This window comes from Anas platyrhynchos, chromosome 4 (genome assembly GCF_047663525.1).
Source record: "Anas platyrhynchos isolate ZD024472 breed Pekin duck chromosome 4, IASCAAS_PekinDuck_T2T, whole genome shotgun sequence".
Classification (NCBI taxonomy): Eukaryota; Metazoa; Chordata; class Aves; order Anseriformes; family Anatidae; genus Anas; species Anas platyrhynchos.
The window spans coordinates 44,141,020-44,163,159 of NC_092590.1; the positions used below are offsets into that span (position 1 = coordinate 44,141,020).

At 37.9% G+C, this 22,140-nt stretch overlaps 1 long non-coding RNA gene across 1 annotated transcript in view; it reads right to left on the reverse strand.

Annotated features, from left to right (window-relative positions):
• The window catches only part of LOC106015756 (uncharacterized), a 36,841-nt gene that overhangs the window by 7,825 nt on the left and 6,876 nt on the right, over window positions 1-22,140 (reverse strand). The window contains exon 3 of the long non-coding RNA XR_011809125.1: window positions 19,725-19,822. This is a non-coding gene — a long non-coding RNA (uncharacterized lncRNA). The remainder of the gene's footprint in view (window positions 1-19,724; window positions 19,823-22,140) is intronic.

Consider the following 22,140-nt stretch of genomic DNA (forward strand, 5'->3'; position numbering starts at 1 on the left):
TTCCATCAGGGATTTATGTGTTGCAATAAAATTGGGAATGGGTGCCCACATTCCCCTTAAAATGCAGGAAATTTAGGCATTCAACCCAGCTTTAATGGACTGCCACATAGGCTACAATAAAAGATGTCAAAAAAAGGGAGAGGATCTAATTTTTGCCACCCATAAGCAATTAGGGGTCTATCCTCATTTGGGATTCTCAGCTATCAGCTCTCTTCTAGTGCTGGCGTCTATGTCCCAATAGCTCCTCCTCGTGAAAACAAGACAATTCACGATGTTTCCCAATTAGCAATGCTTAGAAGCCTAATGGTTAAAGCATTTACTTTTGGAAGGAACGATCAGTATTGGAATTCTTCTGAATAAATTGTAGCCTTGGTTTTCCTCAAGCCAAATACTTTATTTTATGAAGACCTATGTTTTTAAATATCATCCTAACATATAGATGATGAAATTCTTTACACAGATACATTTCTGAGAAATGCATGTAATTCCACAAATCTCTCTCTCTCTCTATATATATATATATATATATATATATTTTATTTTTTTTTTAAAGTTATCTGGTAGGGGAAAAAAAAAGCCCAAGTGGAGTAAAACAGAACAATTATACCAGAGATGAGCTAAAGTGTTTGAGGGATTCTGTTAACTATTTTTTGTATATTTAGGTTGGGCTCAGTGATGGGACCATAGCATATATCCAATGCCATATGTAACTGTCAATTTTAAGCACTGGATGAAAATCCAGCCACATGTCAATCAAGTTTTTGTATTACACTGGAAAGTAACATTGTATTTTTTTCTCTCTTTTTTCTTTTTTTTCCTTTCTCAAACAGTACAATTTCTGGAATAGGACTGATTTATTCTCTGTAGTGTGAGTTATTCTAGATTTCCAAGGGGAATGGACAGGTATTTTGGCCTTTAAGATTGGTCTAAGAACACACCTGCATTTAGAGAAAGAAATTTTACAGAGCTATGAGATATTGTCCAGGGTACAAGTGGAAATATTGAGGGTTATATCCCATCTGAGGCTGAAATTAATATATTTTAAGCTTTTTCACTCTTGCACACATGGAATATGTTTAATATAACTCTCAATGCCTGCAGACTTCTTTGAAGCACAACTGAAAAAAAAATTACTGTCAGAAGAAGGAACTGTGCATTCACACAGGAGTCATTATTTTTAGTCTTATTTCACTTTTTAGGCTGAAACCTGGTGTGCATTTTCATTGCCACCACAGAGAAACAGACATGAAGAAAGCACCTCTAACTGTAATCACATAACCTCTAACTTACTTTTAACATAGCTCTAGCTGTTATTATGACAACATTATCAAAAGAACGGCTGGAAGATCAGTTTTGAATGGAACCAGAATAATGAACTTCTTTTAATTCTCTACACTCTATATACTATAGCACCTTAGATGAGATTTGGTCAGCTACTCAAGTTCAGAAAAAATGTGGATATCTGGTACGCTATCAACCAAAACTGTCTAGCATGTTTTCTCAGGCCAAATTCAGTACAAAAGTACAAAATTCAGTACAAAATATCAGCATCTAACCAAACAGCTCAGTCCAGCTCCCATGACAGGGCTTTTGCCAAGCAGATGCTCCTGAGGTCCGAGAGGTCAGCTACAGTCCTTCAGGTTCCAACACCACAGAGCCATGGAGCCACTCACGCACCTCCACGTGGCCTCCGAAGTTCCAGCCAAGCCACATTTACAACCCTGCAGTTTACAGCTTTCTAATCTATACATGGGTGACCTACCCAATGTATGTGTGACAGCCAGTAGAGACTCATTATATGACAACTATGAGCTATATGCTGTTAGGACCCACACTCTACTCAGGTCTGACAATGTGATAGAGAATCCTGTTTATCATACAGCAAAAACAACAGGAGCAGCTCACTTAATGCTATCTAGAAAAATAAAACTATACAAACGTGAGGCTGACAAGATAAAAGTAACTGAAGAGTTAACTCAGAGATAAGATTTACAGCTGTTTTTTGGACAAACAGTGCTGTTTTTCTTTATTAATACATTTCTTTGTTAACAGATTTCTGCTTACCCCAGAGGCTTTTTGGGCCACATACTCAGCCTTGAGACAAAACCAGGTGAAGGCATCATTTAATCAGAGATGCTGCACCGCTGTTACCACCTCATATGGTCTCACACAGTGTTACAGCAGTAGTTACAGTAGCCTTGTTCCTCCTTCCTTGTCCTTTCTACTACTTTTTCATGATTCCTAGTAGTTGCTGTCATTTTTAAAAGTCATTGCCAGCAAGCACAAGATTAATGAGACTAAGAAGGTCAGTGCATTCATCCTAGCAGCTTTTAGGTAGCACACAGAACATAACTCAAGACACAGCACTGTGTGACTATAGTGAAACCCATATATGGCTTTTTTTTTTTTTTGGCCAAGAGGAGTGATTTCATTAGCCAGGGAGGTTTCTGGCATGCACATTTATATGAGTATATTCCACCAGCACTATTCCTCAATGGTAAAAATCTTCCTTCACTTACGTACAACTAGAATCATTTCCTAATCTTATGCTTAAAATAGTACAGTGTTACTAGTGTTGAATAAAAGCTTGTTCCTAAATGCACTTGACAGAACAGTTTCTGTTAACACCTCTTCAAACGTGAGTTAGTGCTTACAGCAGGAATAAATCAAATGCCACTGGATCATTCTGTATTTTAATAAGTTTTTTCCTAGCTTATTCGTTATACATGTATTAAAGCTATGCTTAGTTAAAAAAAAAAAAAAAAAAAAAAAAAAAAACTACTTCCTTTTAGTTTCTATCAGCCCTCCTGCTCCAAAGGTAGCTTAGATGCTTTGGATTCTCTAGTTGTATCTAGGTGTCTTTTTTTTTTTTTTTTTTTTTTCTTGTATAAGTTGTGGAGAATGCATAGAAGGTTTTGTGCTGTGAAGAATGAAGCAGCATTCACTGTGAGAGTTGGAATGACCTGAGCCTATCCCATTCTTGATGTGTGCCCTGAAGCAAGTCACTTCTCTTCTGCCACGCTTCAACTGTAGTACCTGCCTCAGAGCAGGGATGGAAATTTAACCAGTAATGTAAACATTTTAAAAGTTTGTGATGTTTAACTATACAGTTTTAAAATGAGAAGAGTGATGCAACTGGCAGCTTCTCCTACACAGATTTATTTTTTTTTTACTACAGTAAAATAAAGAAACTGACAGAAATTCCCAGAACGTGAAGGTTGTTGTTAAACATTGTTTTTTTAACCTTTTGCTAACCATTTGTCAATTAGCAGTTTCTGGAGGCAGGTTTATGAGACAGCAAACATTTCTTAGGAAGTCCTCCAGCTCTGCCAAGAGATTAATTTGAGAGGAGACCAAGAGCCACCAGATCCATGACTGCAAGCCAATAAGAACAAGAATACCACTCAGTACTGCTTCCCAACTTGAACAATTAAGAGCAGTTTATGCTCATCGATGATATACTGTCTCCTCAGTCTTTACTTCCTTCATAAACAGATGGACTGTAAATATTCATGAAACAAATTTTCAAAAGCAACTTGTAACCTCACAACCAAACACTAACTGTATAAACCTCTGTGAAAATATAATTGAAACAGATCCCTGGATGTATGTGTGAGAAATTCAGAACATGACACCATAAACCCTGCTTAGACATTTTTAGAATAATTTTAGAATTTGAAAGACAGTATTAAATGACATAATGGTATTAAATAACCTGGTTTTGCAACGACATTTGACAGTCCTTGCTAAATCGCACTCTATTGTGCACAGGAGGGGATTTAAAAGATTATGAATGCTCGGTTTAGAAAAAGATGAAAGCAAAACTAGCCTAAGAAATATAGATGGCATATTCTACATTTATTTTTCTTCATATGGCAAGAACAAATGGACACTCATAATTACAACAGATTAACATATGCCATTAACAAATGTTTGTGTTTATCTGTAAACTCAATGATGTTTTAGAATTTGGACCATTATTTTGTCTGAAAAGCTTCTAATTATGCTTATTCTTTCCTTTTGGATTTTTCTATTTTGAAGTAGATAGGCATAGAATGGTAAAATATTTCCATTGAGCAAGGACACAATTAATGAAAAATACATCAGAAAATGGCAATGCCAGTCATTCAGTTGGATTCACTCTAGAAAAAATAGGCTGCCTGCAATCCCAGGAAACTGTTTCCCTTTTTTTGCTTTTATTGTGAAAAGGCAGTGTGAAGTAGGCATTGAATCTCATGACTTCTGGAACTGCTACAGACCTTCTGACAGAGAAACTAGAACATTACAGATTTTTCTCTACTTAGGTCTCTGTAACAGCCCATCGGCTGAGTACAGGATTAAGGGTGTATTGCAAAACCTGTTAAACTATAAGCAGAATCCACAGGCCCTGTAAATATAGAGAACACTTGTGGGAAGTGTTTGGAATGCAGGTGTTCATTAATATTGCTTTGTTTAGCTAGAAATGTATCTGGTTTCAAAATTATTTTTAAAATGTGTAAATTCCAGTTTAGACTGCAACCTCCCCATTGTGGGGGTTTATTGTTCAGTTGCAGCACAGGTCGTTATAAAATACCTAGGGTCCTACTTTAATAGAAGAATACTAGAGTATTAATTAATATACATCAGACAGTAAGCTTGGAAGTTGGGAGGGTCAAAAAATACATGTAGACTCCAGTACACCTGGTGAAAAGGCCTACCACATTTTGAGTTACTCTCCTGTCTCCAGTAACGGGCCCAGCACAAATCAAACCAAATCTGGTTTATTCCTTTTATTCTAGCTTACAAAGAATAATAAACCACTTGTGGAAAATAGTTTCCTATATATTTAATAGAACAAAGAAATATAATAAACTGGACACCTCTGGAAGGATTTGTAGCTATTATAATGCATTAAGAAGTGGAGGGTTTTTTGTTCTACTGCTAAATGATGCAGTATAATCAACACATGAATAATAAAATCCTAATGTTGGCAAACACAAACAAAAGAAAATAACCAAGTGGTCCTCCAGTTGTGCTCAGAAGGAAGGATAGGACAAAGGCAATGTTATAATCCACAGTGTTCTGAGGGCTAACCAAGCATGTAATATTTAAATAAATACTCAGCTCTAAGGAAATCTATATTACATTCCAACTCAAAATATGTTGACAGCCCAACTTAACACGGAAAGGAGAGAAAGGAGCTGGTTCAGTGGCTCTATATCACTCACTTCTTCACCCACGTAGAGGAAAGAGAATCCGTAAGATTTCAGCCAAGTCTGTGAAAGAGAAACTATGAAAAAAGCTGCTAGACTGGGGTCCAGGAATGAGCTGTACATTTTCTGCTCTGTTTTCTTCTAGTTTGTAATGTTCCTGAAGCATAATTTCATTGTGTTCCTTTGCAGCCATCTTATTTTAAGCTGAAATCCCATGGAGCCGAAGCAGGGGGCTATGTTTTCATGTCTGGAGAGTACTGTTGCACCAAGTAAGGTGCCACAACTGAAACTAAATATAAAGTTATTGATGTCCTATTTAAAAATAAACAAACCAAACTGAAAGCAGAATCTCTGCAGCAGAACAGGAGATTTCGGTTGTATTATACCCACAAATCTTGGTATTCTCATTTTTACAGTAATCATTGCAGCAAGAAAGAAATATGATATGATGACTTTATATGTTATTACTAAAAACAGAGAGCTTCTTAGAGAGAAACTGCAAGTGTTTACAACCACGGCGACCTCAGTAGTTGCAATTCCAGACTGAAAATAAATAAAGATCCGAAATCTATAAAAACTACACTAAAGAACATAAAGGAAACAGTTGTACCACAGAATGCAATAGTTAATATATTGTTATTTTGATGTGTGCAAAGCACCTAACATGACTGTATCTTAGACATGCTTCTGAAACTTTCTAGGCTAAAATTTATTTTTGTAGATTGCAAAATAAAGCACTTAAAATTTGAGAAAAGCTAGATTCGGCTTGGTGTTATAAATGTCATTCTCCTTTTTTGCCTTTCCAACCTATGCACTAACTGAAACAGGGCACCCCTAGGCAAATAATAGGCTATCATGTAATTGTACACTGTATCATAATGTATTCACTATAGAAGGCAAAATTAAAGATACATTTACTTTCATGGGAAGAAAAAAGCAAGTAATGATGGTGAAGATTTTAGAAGCCTGTATTTGTCAAGAACAGAGAATTAAAAGGCTTTTAGCACATGTACTTTTTTTAACTGGTAAAAGTATTGCATTGTAATTCTCCACAGTTACAACTCTGGGCCTGCTGGTAATAATGGAAATGATGTTAGAAGTAGGGTTCAAGGCACTGAGGCTCAAATTGCTGTCATCACTGAGGGGAAATGCTACATCTAATTGTAGCCTCTCAAACAATCAGCTAGCCTGATTTAGCATGATGACCCATCAAGATTCAAATACTGAACTTAAGTAGGATTCTCTGGAAATAGTCTGTACATAAATTCTTAATGTAACTTCTGGAACACACACTGTTCAAATGTTGTCCTCTTTATGCTCATTTTTTAAAATTAATTTTTGTAGTATTTTATGCCATTTAACAAATTTAATAATCAGAAGATGTAATTTCCTCCAGATTTGCTTTAGAAGAAACACAGGCATGCTGAGATCTAAGAGGACAACTCTCAAAAAAGCTTGTATTCACAATGATCTCGGTTTTCTCAATTTCAGACTGAAAATAATCTAAAGCATTTCACACAGCAGGTTTCTGTTTCTCATTCTAGAAGGTAATTAATTTGAATATTAATAAAATATCATTAACTTTTATCTTCTTCCTGCTGTTGCACTAAGAAATAATTTTTCAGCATTATACAAAGGGTGTTTTGCAGATATGGACCTACATCTCACAAAGCCTGGGAGTATTCCCATTGAACATTTTGGTTCATGCTTATTTCCAACAATTATTTTAACCAAGCTACTCAAAAAATATAATTCAAAGGAATTGGAATTTACTTTCTAAAATATGCAATTCCCATATGCAGCCACTGGATGGACTTAAGGAGCCAGTGAATATTTTTGATTGTAGACAAGATGAACAATCAGGTGAGCAACTGGGAAGAACACTGCCTTCCGGGCAGCTGCAGAAATGTTCTATAGAAAAGACCTGAGCCCAAAAAGCATGGTACAAGAAGGAATTTTAGCCTCTCCTCTTCAATCGATACTTATTTTTCAACACAATTAGTTTAAGAAAAAACAGGTCGTGGAAATGAAACAGAGTGTTAAGAAAATTGGTTTGTAGGAGAACATGTAGGTCAGTTTCAAACATGATTACTTGGTATTAAAGTTCTAGGGTAAAAGCACAAAAAATTGTATTAAAAATAAACTTTTCTTAAATACCTCAGTTTGGAAACTGAAGCAGATCAGAATTACTAGAAGTTCTATTCAATTTTTTAGAAGTATGCTACTTTAAAATGCTCATATTCTTTAAGAATGAATATGGAAGCTATTTGCTCTAGCTATCTTCCCTGTTTCTGGAACAGGAATCGTGAAAAGTTGAATCACTATGCACTAATGTCTGCATAGTAAGTGTAAAACAAGCCCTGCATTAAATAAGTGTATGATCGTCCATCAATATAAAAAATGTATTCCTTTTTTTACTATAGTTGGCTGTCACAACTACTTCCGAGTATTTCAAATGCATTACATTTAATTATATTACAATCTATTTAATGCGCTTTTTTAGACCAGTTGCTATTTCAGTATATACAGTGGCACTAACATATATGCAGTTCCATACTCTGTTATGGTGCTGCATAACTAAGAGAAGTAGGAGGTATCAGCTGTGGCAGGAAGCTCACTAAATCCACCTGACTCCTGGAACTTCAGGTAAACAGAGCTGTTGTGGGGTAACAAAGTTAAACTGGAGAATGAAAGCATAATGAAAGAGGAGCTGTTGCATACATCTCCCTGTACCTGCTGTACTAAGTTGGGGGGCAGCGACAGTGACTAATATGGCCGGTTCCTGTAGATATAACCAGTTACAGGATCTAAATGTGGGTTACATGGTTTTATCACTTTATTACACAGCCATCACCCTATTCTGTCCCAAATTACTTAGAATAGCACCAACCATAACTATAGTTGAGATTACTCTGCATGCCTGAATGTCATTTGTCTTTGTATTCTGAAGGTCATATGCAGACTCTGTAGTGAGCGGACGTCAAATAACTATTTAATTTTGTAGGATAGGAATTACACCTCTTAAAATTATACTAACCGTTGTGCCCATCACTGGACACTAGCTGGAAACGCATGCAATATTTCTCTGGCATGCCACAGCTCCTGGATGCCGTATGTTGATGGGGGAATACCATCTGGTATAAAAGCCTCGCAGTTGGCACTGGAGACTGCAGGCTCTACTCTCTCCCTCTCTACCTCCCTGACAATTACAAGGCAGTGATCTTGCAGGAATGAAGTCAGGCTGCAAAAATATTGAATGACTGAGTCAGAGACTAGGAATGGGACTGGCAACTGTAGAGACTGCCTGATATATTTCATCCCCTAAAAGCAAAATTGTGACAAATCACATTCTCTTTTACCTCTCACTATGTAATGGGATCTCCTCCCTGATCTCTCTGCTACATACAGCGTCATGTCACACGTGTGTGCTGCCTCCTAAAAACCTCCTGGGAAACTCCATACCTCAGCCAAGAATACTTCCCCCTGCAAAGCCCCTGAGCATGACTTGCTATTCTTGGCTTGTTCTGACCTCCTTTAATATTTTGACCTTGTTCTGCAACTAGGTGTTGGTCTGCTTTTAATCATGCCAGAGCAACCAAACAGCAATCTTCTCATACCAGTGCTGATTTAGGAAGCCTCTGCAAAGCTGTTGCATTGGGAATCTTCAGCCATACAGAGATTACATCACAACCTTCCTTCCAGGGTAGGTGGCACCATAAGCTGCCAGCTCCAAGCTGGGACAGTAAACTGGGTGGGGCAGCATCCTAATATTATAGAGGGCAATGTAGACAGAGCCTATGGAATTACTCGTACGACTAATCTAACCACCTGCATAAGCAAATCAAGTGAATCATCTACCTTACTGGTCTACCAAGTCTCAGACACGTGATACTGCAAATACAATGGGGGGTTGGCTCACATGAATTAGATTTTTAAAGTGCTTCTAAATTACATGTTACAATTCAAGCTACTTAAAAACACATGCTCAGGTTGGGAGTGGTCTTCCTTCAGACAGAATATCTAGGTAATTTACTATTCTAGATGAACCACTGAACAAGAAACTGTTCTCATGAGTAGCATATTAGCTTAAAGTTCTCAAACCAATGAATTGCAAGATAATCTCATTATTCTATCACTGTGTCAAACTTTTCAATCCACTCTAGTTAGGAAATATGAAATAAATAGCTATACCTATAATGTTGTTTTTAATGAAAAATTTGTCAGGCGATTAGTTGCTAGATCTACAAATGACAAAGCTGATTCAGAACTCTTAATCTTTTCAATTCCCAGATCAATCAGTAAATTGCTTTATTTGCATTGGATGCACGGCTCAAATCATTCAAATTAGTAACCAATCTGTTCCTGTTACTGTGCACCTGAAAGTGTAATAGCAAATCTGTCCTATAACAGCCAAATGACAAATAACAGAAAAAATGTTGCCAAGACTGCCTGGTTTGTCTGTGTTGAGGCCTGTGGATTCCCACCTGTTCTATGCAAGGGCACTGCGTATACTATGTCACAGTACAGGCTAAGCACAGCTTGGAACACTGCAAGTGTGGGTGACATATGACATTCGCTATGAATAACCCTCACTTAATTAACATCATGTACTTTCTCTGACACACAAAAATTTTAGCAGCAGATTCTTATAATTCAGAAAATTGGCTTTGACTTGTTTTGGGGCATTCGTGTGTGCCATTCTGAAGAAGTAACAAGATTACAGTACTCACATTGCTCAACCCCGACATTTGAAATGTCTAAACCTCATGCCAAATAATTTTCTGCTTATCCAGAGTGCTTGCATATACTCATGCCAATAGGTATTTCTTATCTCCTGACATTTCAGCCTTCATTTCAGATTAACTTTTTAAAGGCATAAAGACTATCAGTACATGTTTTCATGTGCTCTGTAACCTATTTCTGCTCAATTCGGAGTTTAATTTCTGACACCACACACATAGCCTTTGCTCACTGAAAGCAAATATCCATGCAAGGTTGAAGGAAGAAGGAATTTGAAAGTAAAAATAATAATTTGCAATTCTAAAACATCAGTTGAAAAAATTGATCAACTTAACCTAGAGAAGACCTGCTTTTATTTATATATAAACAAATTCCAAAGCCAGAATTTGGTAACAACAGGATTCTCTCCCCATTAACACCTGTGTATGCAGAGCTGACCAATTAAGTTCACAGGCAAGCTCAAGGAAGCAAGTCCTGACCCAGAGGTAACCCTACCACTATTTTGCTCGCCTTCAGTGCTCTAAGACTCCTTGTACTATGTCACAGCTCTCTGTGCCTGACTTTGATCCTCACTGCTTTATAATGAGGTATGCCTTTTTATAAGTTGGTTCTTTAACATATGAAAATGAGATGTGAGATGTGAAAACATGTTACAGAGAGTAGTCTTCGCTCAGAAATGTGAGTCTCTCACTGCTTGCTGATGTGCAGATTGCATGCCACAAATCCACCCTCACTAGACATCCAACCCAACCCAAGTGAGGGAACAGATTCCTTCAAAAGGAGTGGGGGGAACAATGCAGGGTGTTAATTTCATGTACCAATATGTGTTGGTATGTACCAATACTCATCTTAATTTCATGTACCAGTATGCATTTTTCTTATCCAAGATTCAGAGCCTCCAGATGAGCTCTGAGCTAATAGTGAATTATTCTGAAAATCAAGGGAATAGTCTCTATATATCTGTGCTTGAGTCATTTGTGTAAAGAGCGTACTCATGAACAAAGATCAATGGAAATGGATGCCACAGTTATGTAGAGAAGATGTACATTCAGGTGAGTGTCAATGGAGAAGGAATATAGCAGTCCAGCATAAATTGAAAAACTCATTGTACATATAGAACAGAGAAGCATATTGTGACCTTTTTCATAATGTGCTGTTCTTGCATTAAGGAGTTCAGGGATTTCTAAATATAGCAGTATTGTGTAGTAGTAGCATTAGATTAACTGGAGTGGCAATGTCATTTTACCTAAAAATAGAAAAATGCTTCTCCCTAGAAATACCTAAAGATTATAACTGTGATTTCACTATCAGCCTAAGGACATCTCAGTTTGCACAGTCATGGAAAGCAGCTGTCCTGTCCTCTCCTCCATGTCCAGCTGTAAGTTTCTGCTCTTTCCTTCGCAGGACTTTATGCCATTAAACAACACCATGCCATCACCATGCCATGCTCAGTTCCCTTAACAAAGCTACCCTACATCTGAGCAGCTCAGAGAATACAACAGCAAACTCAGTGATGAGTGGTACAGAGGCCTTAGGTAGTATTAAGGTTAGATATTAACGAGGTGTGAGTGACTCTGGAATCCAGAGATCTGTTTTCATGCTCAAGCTCCTGATAGGGTGGATGCCTGCATGCCTCACATTAAATCCAAAGCAACTAGGGAACTGATTGGGAAGCTGCCTGTAGACACTGTCTTAGCAAGTACTTCCCTAGAGTGTGTCAAGAGGGAAATACCAGTGCATGGTTGCAGGTGCTCTGTTCTGTCTACATGGGTATCACCATGCAGAACTTCCAGAAGAGAGTCAGGAAACACCATTTTTCTCTGTTAATGTGATCCAGGAGGGGAGAACACTATGGTGATAACATTCCCATTCAGAAAATGGTTCTAGCCCTTAGTCAGAGGTAGGAAATCTATGCTAGTTTATTCTTTGGCCAAGTGAAGTTAAACACAAATCTCTCTGAGATGTGCTCTGAACATCAGGCTACCATTTTTGTTGTTGGATGAGGGCTGGAGTAAAGGAAATTGTCAGGCATTTGTGAAAGTTGAATTCGAGCAATTTGAAGAGAAAATGGAATGTTAGGTACATTGGGCAAGATTGAAAACATGACAGTAATCCTTTAATGTAAAAAGAAACAAAGAGCACATCTAAATGACAAGATGACAAATCATGGGTATGGGAAATAGAGCTCTGCATCTGAAAGTAGGGGAAAAAAGATCTATCTTTCTTACATGTGAAATGCTAAATACTGTCAATTAGAAACAAAACAAGACAAAACAAAACAAAAGCCCAAACCACAGATCTGTCTTACACAACTTTCAGTGTTCTTTTTTCATGCATCCAGATGGAAGCATGAAAAAGCATTTGTCACAATTTAATTTACTTTTTCAAGCCTGCAATTCCTACTGTAAGGTAGTATCCATCTATGCAACTGTTTCCATCTATGCAAGGTTACGCGAATAATGATGAGCAATGACAGGTATTTCTAAAATGTAGCTTATACAGCTGTAATTTCACTGTCTCAGCCAGAATGCCTCCAGGTCAAGTAGTAGAGATGCATGCCACAGCACCATCTGTCAGACTTTTTGAAAAAGTACAGACATTTCACCATTCCTATTTTTGGATTCTTCTTTCCCAGACTGAACAAATGAGTGATGAGACTATGGAGCAATTTTCTATATCATGCACAGAACTTTGATCCTCAGCCTTCAAACAAGTAAAAGCAATCTGAAGACTCTTACAGATTGGACTGTCCTGCTAGACCAGTATGACTGCTGCTCTTCACCTAAGAATCTTTTCATGAGCTGCCAGTCAGGTCACCCAAATTCATTTCAAAGAGGAAGAGAATCAGCTACCATGTCCTCACATTTCCATGGCAGCTCTTACATCAGCACTGAGCATTTCACTTACATGAATTCCCAAGTGCAACTCAATAGAAAGGATGCAGAAGAAAAGAGGAAGTGTTAGCCACAATCTCTACCGATCACCTGATTTGTATTGAAAAGGCAATCATAAGCTGCCTGTTCTACTTAAAAACTGCATTCAGTAACAGAGCTTCTCCTTTTGTAATGGAGAATGAAGATCACTTGCAGTATGTTATTTCCAATTCACAACATAGGGTAAGAAAATATTCAGACAAGGAGACTAGGCTATATCAGCTGCTCTTAGAAGCAGTCCATAAGAAAGGAACTGCAGCTGTCATGATGTAACACCTGTATTTCTGGCTGTAAAATGTCTGGAATTTGATCAGATTTGAACTTTGCAGTGTTTGCACACGTGTCAGTTCACAGTTCTCTGTTCTCTGGACAGACCAAGACACCATTGCCCATTCCCCTTTGCAGTTAGAAAAGGAATTGGCTTTCTTTCTAAAAAAAAAGAAAAACAAAACAAAACAAAACAAAACAAAACAAAACACAGCTTTCCTACTTAACATCTTGGAAAAATAAACATTAATGGACAGCCTGAGACTCTACGCTTGGTAACTGATTATGGTACCAAATCTGATGCAGTTTTGCTGTATTTAATGAGATAATCTGTGTATTTCAGAGTACTTTCAGCATTATCTTAAATTAAGGCTTACAGACAATACATTAGAATAGGAGGAGAAAGAAAGAGAACAGCATAAAAATTTACAGCTGTGGTGAAAGTACAAGGCAGGAGGCTAGAAGCTGTCTGCCATATCTGAGAGACATTTTAGGGATCCAAGTCCAAATAGGACACAGAGACTCCTGAGGGTGGCCGTGTGGATGGCTGGTGGCTGGGAAGTGTACAGCATCCTCAGAACAGCTGAGGGGGTATTAGTGACACTACAGCATCTTAGAACTGGGAAGTGTTTTCTAAAATAATCTGTTTTAGCTAGGTAGGAAGTAAAGGAAGCTATTTTCTTCTGAACATGCTGCTCTTACCAAGACCTCATTCTGGTTGTTCTCTTCTAACTGTGATATACTTCAGAACAGAGAAAGAAATAGATATAATCAGCCATACATGGGACTCCTGCAGTTAAGAAATCTGCTATTTCCTACAGCACAGCTAGGGGCATAGAGAATTTAGCTGAGATGTGAGATTTTATGACTGTATTAGCAAATATCTAAGTGCCACCAAAGACGCACACTACATAAAGGGGTTGGAACGGAACGACTCACAAATGATTGTAGGAGCAGCAGAAGGGAGGAGCACAGGTACAAATTATGATAAACACAGTTATACTGACGCATGGAGAACTGCAGTCTTGTCAGACCAGCAGAAAATTATTCTCCCTCCCCATCTCATTTTCTACAGAGGGAGAAAGAGAACTTACATTACTGATGATGATAAGTCTCCAGCTGGGCTTCTTTAAATTACAAATGTCTCTGATAGCAGAAACAGAACTCCTGATTTTTCATAGGCATGAATTATTTTTAAAATGTGCTTGCAATGAACAACCATCTTCTAAAAAGTACAAAAAAGGCTTTTATGAAATGAAAAGCAGAGTATGGTGGCCCTCACAGCAGAAGTATTTAATTTAAAAACTCAAGTTGTGCTTTGTTTTCCAAGTTCAATTATCAATAACTTCTAGGATCCTACTTGAAGCAACAGAACTTTTTTTAAAAAAAAATACTAGATCAGTTTTTCTTATTTAATAATTCTTTTCCTTAAGCGTTTTTTTTTTTTTCTTTTCTTCTTGTGTGTGCAGCCTTTAATTAGTCTGTTCAGACATAAGCAGTATTAGCTAGACTCTGTCACAATTACCCACATTTGGTAGCTAATTACTCCTTCAATAGTCTTAAGGCTACCAGCAATTTTAGTACAATTGGCAGCCTGGGGCCCCTAGGAGCTGTTCCAGCAACCAAGAATAGCTCGAACAGAGAGGCCGGCCAGCCGTGACCCTTTCTCCTCAGCCACAACCTAACATATCTACTATGCCAAAGGCAAGAGCAACACAGAAATACTCCCGAGTGGCTAAATGTGCTCTCTTTATGGCCTTTTAAAACTAATGGAGTAGCATAAAGAGACTACAGGGAAATGGAAAATAGGACCTTTTAAATGCTACAGCATTGGCAGGACTACTAATGATTCTTCAGTTTTGCAATGTTCCATTAAAATGACAGTACAAAACACTTACATGGGATCAAATTCTGACACTATACTTTTATTCTAGTGTAATTTTGTTTGCTGATGCCTCATATTGTAGTAATTTACACCGCTCCAATATGGGTGTCCAGTGGGCAATGCTCTGACTTGATTTGCTAACATTTCATGTGTATTTTACACAGGTACGAGTAACTTCACAAGGGGCACAGCAGTGAACAATCAAGACCTGTGACTTCAGTAAAATGATTCTGGCTGTATCCTTGTGCGACATCAGTGGCAGAATAAAATTAACATAAAAATTAAAATGACAACTTCAGCTTCAGATACAATGTTCATTCAGAGTCTGTTCCACAATTCCAATGAGCAGGACTGGATTTGCAGAGAACAGGAAATTCCTTTTTTAAAATTTCTGAAGGTTATGAAGGATCCCTTTTCAAGTATTTTGGAAGCTACATCCTCACTGGAGAATTAGCCCATTACCTCTGCTTTTGCTAATTCCTTAAATTTAGACTGGTGTTCTCAGAATAAATAAATAAATAGCACAACCATTTGATCTGGTTTAAGAAAAGAGGTGCGGCACTAGATGTAAGTCTGGGGGAAGAGCAAAACTGGCCTATCCACTGGCTGCCCACTGTCAGTCTGTACTAGGCACCTGGTAAAACTCAAGTTAGTAGGCATGCACTTTGTGGGGTTGGCAACTGTTCTTTTCATTTAACCTTTTGCTTACGGGTGGTGATGAGCAAAGTGGTACGAATATACCTACAGATCTGTCAGCATTGCTGAGGCTGAGTACAAGACAGACACCGGACTGAGCAACAGCAACCACTTGGCTCAGCTGTCAGCAGCAACACCACCAAAGCCATACATGAAGATACATTGCCTTTGGCAGCAATATTGACTTGAGATACTTCCAACAACTTTTCCCTCCTTCCTGCCTGTCTTGTTCCCGTGACAACCGTATGATTTTTATCAACACAACTGTTTGTAAGGCCACACTTTGAATCAGGCCTAGGGCACTAAACAGGTATTAAAGAAAAGTTCTGAAAAAAAATTGTTGTTGGGCAGTTGAAACTGAATTCATTTCCCGATTCAGTTCACAAACATCCGCGTAAACAGCTGTGTTGGCACAGCTGAAAGGGTGTCAGGAACAAGCAGCTGGCAGTTGAGGTGGGTCCTGGGAACGCCTTAAAACAGGCTGCTGCTGGGAGAAGTGCGCATGGAACAATACTTTTACTGTATCTGCCTTGGCACAGTGTACTCACGTGTGTTGTGCAGTTCCAGAGCCATGGCCCATGACTCCACATACTGCAAGTAGCTGAGGCACCAGCAATCCTTCCCCAGTCTTTGTGAGGGAATTTGCCTGCCCTTCTGGGAGTAGTGCAGGAACTGGATTAACATCTGAGTGTTCCTAGCACCCAACTGCAAATCCCCAGCTTAAGGGAAAACTAAAACTTGGCAAATTTGGGTTCCACTGACATATACATGCAAACCTCAGTCTTTCTGACTACCAGCAGCAAAAGAGACTTCCCATCTCAATTCGGTGGCAGCTAAATGAAGACCATATCCAAAGCACTGCACAAAATTCACCCGGGTTGTTAAGAGCTACAACAAACTCACTAGTAAATAACTCTGGTGTCCTCACTTGTAATTTCCTGCCATTTGTGCTCCCCTTACCTCAGACTCTTGAGACTGAAAGAAGAGACAAAATTACTTCCTACAGTGGTTATGCTCATAGATCAAATACTAGGATAGACATACTGCAGGAGAGATCTTGTGTAAAACAAACAAACAAACAAACAAACAAAAAACATAACAAGGCAGCCTAATAGTAGAGCTAGTTGTCCAAGGGCCTACTGACTCTCCATCCTTGGAGGTATTCAGAACTTGGCAGGACAAGGCCATGACCAACCTGATCTCAACTTAACCTGTTCTGAACTGAGGTTGGACCTGAGGTGGCCTCCAGGAACCATTCAAACTAAATTATTCTAATTCTGTGGCCAAGGAGCACAATGTGCATGACTCTGACAAAGTTCTGAGGGCAAAATGTGGTTTAAACTGAGTAAAGGTAATGCTCAGGATTAATCCCAAATAGTAGTCATAGCAAACCATCAGCATATCTTTTTGTTACTTACCCCATTTCCCAAACTATCATGTCATGAAGTCAGCAAAAACCTCCCTTTTTGTTATACATAACCCCTCATAAGTTTGCCATCTAAGCATTAGATAATACGATAATACAGGTGTTTCTGAGGTATTCAGTGCCTAGAAGCAAAACCTGAAAGGTGAAGAGTTACTGTTAAATTTCAGGTTTTATAGTAGCAAAGAAGAAGGTATTGATTTGGGGGTTTGAGTCTCTTTTCAGACTGTGGAGATCCTATGTCTTTTCCCACCTCATTTCATATGCTTAAAAAGTGTTGCTCAGATACTGCTGATGGTTGGGGCAGGGCAGTAATGGGGGCTTGTTTTCCACACTGGAACTGTTCTCACTCTTTTTTTAATATTGTTTGTAATAGTACAGAGGCAATGTGAAGCCTGAGATAGGGAAGACAAAGCCATAACTAAGTGTAATTCAAGAATCATTTACACGGCTAAAGCCTTGGGATATGGATAAGGTCTTGATTTATGTTGCCAACATAATAATAATAAAATTAAATACATATTTACAAAAGCATTATTATATTAATTTTCTGGAAGGTGTACAGACCTATTTGAGAAATCAGAAGGTGCCTTTGCCTTGCCATATTAGAACCTTTCCAAGCATTTTTTGTTTTGGTGGCATTTTTTTCCTTATCATCTATGGGCAAATCCTAAGTTAGGTGTGCCATTTATCATTGCTTTGCAATGAGATTTAAGTACACTGGGAGTTAACAGCATAACAATCATAATAATTACATATAATTATAAATCATGTTGTGTAAAACATTTCTGTGTGTTTTGCCTTACTGGTGCAATATAACTTATTTTAGAAGAGATTTATATCTAAAAAAAATCTTTAGTAAGGTTTTTGACAGATAAAAAATACATTACTAAAGTTTTATAAATATTACTGTATAATTAATTATTTTGTTTGTGATCAAGATGCTCTTACTCAGACACATTTTGATGATAGGGCATGCTCTCTGGAGGCTGGTATGATAGGCATGGAAGCACAGAGAAACTGATTAGGTCACTGGAGTGGCACTATGCTAAGGGCAATGGTTCTTAACAGACTCTTCTGTGGTGCAGCTTACAGCCAGAACACGTCACTGACATAAAACTGGCTGGCAGTAGGGACACTGGGAGGAAGGAAGATACGCAGGAAGAGGGAAAAATACAAGGCTATGTCCACGTCTGAGGGATCAAGTTTCTGTGTACCAAAGATCTCTTGGAGACATGATTATACAGGCATTTCTCAGTGATGCTGTGCTTACTATCCTCTTACACATTGTCTGCTGCCCAAAATGGAAGAGAAAATTGTCGATGCCTATTTAAAATATCCAATTCGGTTTGAATCCTGCTGAAAGCACAATAAATTAACAAGCCCTATCATTCAAGGAGATCAGAAGCTCCTTGTAGCATCTGGACTGAGCGTACTCAGTATTTTTCAGTAGTTTCTTTGCTTCAGGATTTGTGGTTTCTCCTAAATCTTTAAGCATCCAAAACAGCCTACCCAGGAAAAGATCTCTACAGAGGAGAGCAGGAATGGGTCTGCTGCTGAGTAGCTGGGCCCATTGAGTCCCAAGTACACTGTTATCATACAGTATGGCTGTTGCTTCTCTCGCAGGTTAAAATCAAATACAAAAATCATGTTATGGATTAAGTACCATATATGCAGCAAATAGCTATGTACATCAGAACTTCATGTATTTCATCAACTTTCTCTTTCTATTGATGAGCTTTAACAAAGCATCACTTTATGCAAAATTCAACCCCACAGCACGTTTTAAGTTACCTTCTCTTCTCTTATACATTTCATACTTGCATATAATGCAATGTGATTGCAGTTAAAATAGCACCAGTAGTACAGATTACATCTGAATGGTCATGAGCCCAAGCCTGTGTCTGGAGTACATGATGTGAGTGCTTTGTAAGAATTGAATAGTGGTATGCTGCCAAGAGTCTATGCTATTCCTCCACAGGAAACTGTACGGAAAATACCAATCTCTCAGTACAATCTGGTCCCATTCTGAGAACAAATATAAGCTTTTAAGAGGTGGTAGTGATAACAGAAATAGTAGTAGAAGAATGCTGTAAGATGTTTCAGCTCTGTCAAGAATGGTTTTGCAAAGTTCACTGAAACATATCAGGAGAAATGGAATGGCCCCTTAATTTCTAAAGAAGAACTTCTGGATTCTCCCAAAGTGGGATCTTAGCAGAACTACAGTTCTACAAACTCTTAAATAAGATCTGCATTATAGGAATTATTGTTAAATTGGGGTGGGGGGTTGGAGGGAGATGTTTACATAAGGCAGGTATGCTGTTTATTGATGACTCCAATCTCAGGGGTCTTGTACCTGTGAAAGTGTTATTGGCATAACTCTGTCAGTTAGAATATTTTTTATTAACACTGTTATACCAGCACAATTGTTATAGATGTAGTTATATCAGAACAACAACACCTTACAACCCATAGTACATGCTGTGCATTACAGAAGTGTATCTGTATTCATATAACTGCATCAACCTTACAATATCTTTTTCTACTTCAATTTACTCTCTGAAATGGAGGTACAGGTATGATCTTACCTTGAGTTCACCAGGAACAATCCCTTCAGTTTATCCCACACCACCATTCATTCTTGCCAGGTCTGCTATAAATTCCCAGCTCCATTTTTTTCCATAAACTATATAGTTTGGAGAAAAAAAAAAAAAAGTCAGAGGCAGTGCCAGTTTTCATAATCCCTGTTACTCTTCAGCTAAATCTGTTCCATGGGCTGGTCCACTACACACCCCCCAAAACTGCAGTGCTAACCCAGTAAAGACTGAAGTGCAGGTGCAAAAATGAGTAGCCAAGGTTGTTTAAACTATGTTAGTACTGTAATTGAATGCTGAATTGCAGTCAGTTACAGTCTATAGCCAAAGATAGACAATACTGCAGTGACAGAAGTAAATTCATAAATTCTAATGGTACTAAATGACAATTAACAGAATTCCAACAGAACCTTGAACAACCTCAGCAAAATTTATATCAACGTCAGTAACACCTGTATACACCCATTAATGAGTTTGGCCCTTAGACTTCAGAACTCTCAAAAATATCTGGTTCACAGTATAATATTCTTGTTTACTATCTTCATTTCCAGTAAATACCATCCAGACAATTAATCTTCAACATGAAATGCCAGAGATACATAATATGACATAATATGATATATAAATATGCAGCTGCATATTTAAAAGAAGAAATATAGAGGGATGCACAAAATCAAATCTTTTCTCTTTCACAATATGGGCCTGAACCTAAACCTGTAATTTCAAGAATTATGTTACTAATTATCATTACGACTCAATTTTTCCCATCTCATTATTTACATTTATATATGAGTACACTTGGAATTTCTATATAAATCATACTCTAAACCATTTCTTTATCTAAGGTGTAAAATATAGTTTGAATTTGTGACTCTTCCCTTCTTTCCCTCTGAGGAAAAAAATGTCGGTCTATTTAAAGCTAATCAGATATTGGCATGCTCAGACTTGAAAAAGATCTGTCTAAGGACTTTGTAGGGTTTACAGCATGTTAGGGTGGTAGGCAATCATCCTGTGAGATAGTAAATACCTTGATGAAATAATTTTGTCCCAGGAGAGTTCACATCAGATGAGATATTGTCTGTTTACACTACTCTACCTTTAAGCTGGATCAGGAACAATATATCCTACCCAGCTGACAGAAAGCTGACATAAAATCTGCATAAACACTGTAACATATGCTCTGGCTGATTCGATAAAAATGTAGTCATGTGCACATGCCAACACAGATCAAATTTTTACTGCCAGGAAATCCGGCATGCACAGATTTGGTATTATTTAATGCAGAAATGCAGACTTATACTGCTTCATTTTCTCTGTGTATGAATTAGTTTTTAATTACTTTATTATGAGCATGAATAAAGAGTACAGATTTGTTTGAAATCCCCCTATCAAATACTGGTGTGGAGTGAGCCTACTGTAATGTAATGGTTCTTCAAATAGGGACAAACATGATCTCCACACAGCATGAATGCTTCTTTCGTAACACTGGCATGCATGATTTTGGACCTTCATGGTCTAAACAGAGATGATTTTACTTAAGGCAAAAAATGCTGTAACACCCTTCAGCAAAAAAAGATGTGGCAGTATAACTGGACAACTCAGATACACTCATGTGCAATGTGGACATTTTTGTGTTATTTTTCACCTCTTCCACCTCTTCGCAGTCACTAACAGCACTGGAACAGAAAAAAAAAAAAAAAAAAAAAAAAGCTACTCTGAATTTCTATTGGAGATAGTCCTGGGCGAGTTTTATGTTGTGCCTGAAGTTTCATGCACACCTCACACTGTCTGCATAACTCAATCCCTTTTCAACCCAAATTACTAGAGTACATGGTTGCTGTTAACACTGGAGGAAAAGTTTAGTCTCTAAAAAATACTTCTGCAAAACTGCAGAAGATGTTAACAGGAAGTTTCCAAACCCCTACTTACATTAAAGACAAATTTTCTCTTTCTTACTCGCTAGAGTTTGGTTCCATTTAATGCTCCCCCAATCCCCACCCCGGGCTTCCAACTCTAACAAAATGACTTTTTAATCATAATACTATATTGATTCTTTGGAAGATGTATTTCCAGTTTAGTTTCAGCCTAGTCCAGGTCATTATTCAAAATTAAAAGAAGGTAAGGAGGCAAAGAGCGAAAATATGGATGCAGGCACACTAAGCCTGCTTTTCCAGTGTCTTGTGTTTTATTCAGTCATACACGCCTCTGCTAGGAGAGTGTAAAACGCAGGTCAAAGGCTGATACTTTGATTTGTTAGTATTATATACTCACTTTCAAAATGTTTCATTAATGAAGGACTTGCAAGGTATTCTATCTTACATGTTACTATAGCGTCTAAACATTTTCCAGGAATGTATTGAGGCTAGTTGTGTATTTAGCAGGAGAGGGAGCTTTAAGGACCTCAGATCCT